Source organism: Mirounga leonina, unplaced genomic scaffold, assembly GCF_011800145.1.
Source record: "Mirounga leonina isolate KUSES-001 unplaced genomic scaffold, KU_Mleo_1.0 Mir_239, whole genome shotgun sequence".
Lineage (NCBI taxonomy): Eukaryota > Metazoa > Chordata > Mammalia > Carnivora > Phocidae > Mirounga > Mirounga leonina.
This window is the reverse complement of record NW_023270624.1, coordinates 2,390,474-2,393,416: the sequence shown is the minus strand read 5'-3', so window position 1 is coordinate 2,393,416 and position 2,943 is coordinate 2,390,474.

The following is a 2,943-nucleotide window of genomic DNA, read 5'->3' as shown; positions in this document are numbered from 1 at the left end:
TTGCATTCCCACCAACAGTGCAAGAGGGTTCCCCTATCTTCACATCCTCACTAACACCTGCTGTTTCTTGTGTTGTTAATTTTAGCCATTCTGACAGGTGTGAGGTGGTATCTCATCATGGTTTTGATTTGTATTTCCCTGATGATGAGTGATGTTGAGCATCTTTTCATGAGTCTGTTGGTCATCTGGATGTCTTCTTTGGAAGAATGTCTATTCATGTCTTCTGCCCATTACTTAACTGGATTATTTGTTTTTTGGGTGTTCTTTACAGATTTTGGATACTAACCCTTTATCAGATATGTCATTTGCAAATGTCTTCTCCCATTCCATACAGTGCCTTTTAGTGGGTTGGGTTTGGTGTTTTGTTTTGTTTTTTTCTTTTGGTTTTGTTGATTGTTTCCTTCACTGCTCTTTATATTGATGAAATCCCAATAATTCATTTTTGCTTTTGTTTCCCTTGCCTCCAGAGACATGTCTAGTAGGAAGTTGCTGTGGTCCAGGTCAAAGAGGTTTCTGCTTGTGTTGTCCTCTAGGATTTTGATGGATTCCTGTCTCACATTTAGATCTTTCATCGGTTTTGGATTTATTTTGTGTACGGTGTAAGAAAATGGTCCAGTTTCATTCTTCTGCATGTTGCTGTCCAGTTTTCCCAACTTGAGTGTGTTATACTTTTGTAAATTTAAAAGACACACTACTGAGATGATTATAGTATTTGTTTCTGCACCTATTAAATCAAAATGAAAAAAAAAATTGAAGGACAAAGAACTGAAATTCAACAGAATAATAGGGAAAAGGCATTAAAAGACAAAATATGTAAGATCTACATAAAATCCTTGTAGCCTTTAAACATATGGAAAATATTCATACTCCATAACTAGAGAAATACAATTGAAAACACCACAGTGATACAATTTCCCACCTATCAGAGTAGCAAAACATTACAATGTAAAATGACACATTCTTTGGCCAGGCTGTGGGGAAACAAGCCCCACATAAACTGCTGGTGGAATGCAGATCAGCATAGCCCTTCAAGAGGGGAATTTGACAAACTTAACTAAACTACATATGCACTTAACGTTTCTTTGACTCAATTCTAGGAATCTACCCTGAAGACATACCTCTAGCAATTTGACATACGTATGCCCTGAGGTATTCGTTGGGGCATTTTTTCTGATTGCAAAATATTAGAATAACCTAAACACCCTTACAGTGTGGAGAGGTTGCAAAGCCACACCCTGGAGCCTTGAGCAGCCCTAGAGCAGAATGAGGAGACACCATGAATGAATGCCAAGAGATTTCCAAAATGTACTGTGAAGAGAAAAGCAAAGTTGTGGAAAGCTATCTACAATAAGCTACCCTGTGCTGGCTGTTCTTAACTTGTTGATGTCTCAAAGCCAAGATGACTAGACAGAGTGACCGGGACAACAATCAGGTCCAAGAGAGGTCTCAGTCCCACAGGAGGTCCTTTGCTGGAGGGGACTGTTCCTCACCAAAGTGTAGACAGGCTCCTTCTAGAAGGAAGTCCTGGATGGTAGGCCCTCAGGCTGAATACAATCCTCTGCAGCTCAGCCTGGACCTTTTCCAAGCTCCCTAGGGTGCTTGGGTCTCAAAAATGGTGAGAGTGAGGGGAACAGAGAGAGAGGATGGGGAGAAGTTGGGGAACAGAGAATCCTTTTGCCAAGAAGGTCCCTGACCCTCAGGAAGAAAATAAATAAGTAAACAAGCAAACAAATAAAAACTTGGTTCATCCAGGCAAAAATCGACTAATTTACAGAGAAACAACAGAAATTATTCAATGTAAGAAGTGAAAAAAGAAAAACTTTAGTTTCTATACTGTGTACAGTTCATAAGGGAAGAGAAAATGGAAGTAGATCAGCTGAGCTTGGGGAACACAAATGAGGCAGTAAACTCCAAAGAGAAAAGTGAGATGAAGAGCTGAGTCCACTCCAAGCTGACATGAAAACTAAGTACCCTAATGCAGGAGCACTGGGATGCCAAGCCCCTCCCTCAGTTGAGGAAGAAGCTTGGCCATCTCCAGCCCCCCACCCAGGTTACTGTGCTTACTTGAGACCCCAAGTACTCCCAAGTTCTGTATTACCCACTACGTATCTGCCTTGAAACCTGCAGAGGCTAATGCCTGAGCCCAAGTCCTCCTTGTGACTACAAGGTTCTGAAGGGACACAGACAGGGAGGAATCTGAGGGCTCCTGAAGCCAGGGAAGCCAACTCACTCAAAGACCCAGCTGCTCACACAGAGGGGCAAACACACTCCTTGGCTCTTCCTCCATTTCGTAGTCAGGGAGAATGGGATCTGATCCTAGAACATACATATGTGCTAAGGTACCTGACCTCTGCAAGTTTTCCTCACGGGGACAACCAGGTACTATCTACCTCCTTGAGAATAAAGTGTGGCACAGAGCCAGCTGTTCAGAGGGAGCACTAACTTCTATATCATCACCACTGTTACCATAATTGTTAGTTCTGCTATTGGGTTAACTCCAAATCACACAGAGGGGGCCTGGGTCTGGATCTGCACCTGTGCCTGAAGGGCATGGCTCATTGATGTGTCTTAGGGGTCCTCAACCCCCTGATTCAGCCTCCTTATCTTTCTCCCTCACAGATTCTTCCTAGTTTTCTCACCCACCTTCTGGTTTAGCTTTCTCATGAGCCCTCCGTCCAGGCAGCATCCCCAATAAGGGGTCAGAACCCACCTCCTGCTTAAGGGTTGATGTTCAAGGGGCATGGAAGCCCCCCACACTTTATCCTGCTTTAAAACCCACTTTTGGGTCACCTGGGTGGCTCAGTCAGTTAAGCGTTCAACTCAGATCATGATCTCAGGGTCATGAGATCGAGCCCCACATCAGGCTCCACTCTCAGAGAGGAGTCTGCTTGAGAATTCCTCTCTCTCTCTTCCTCTACCCCTCCCCCCTTTTGCATGCGCTCT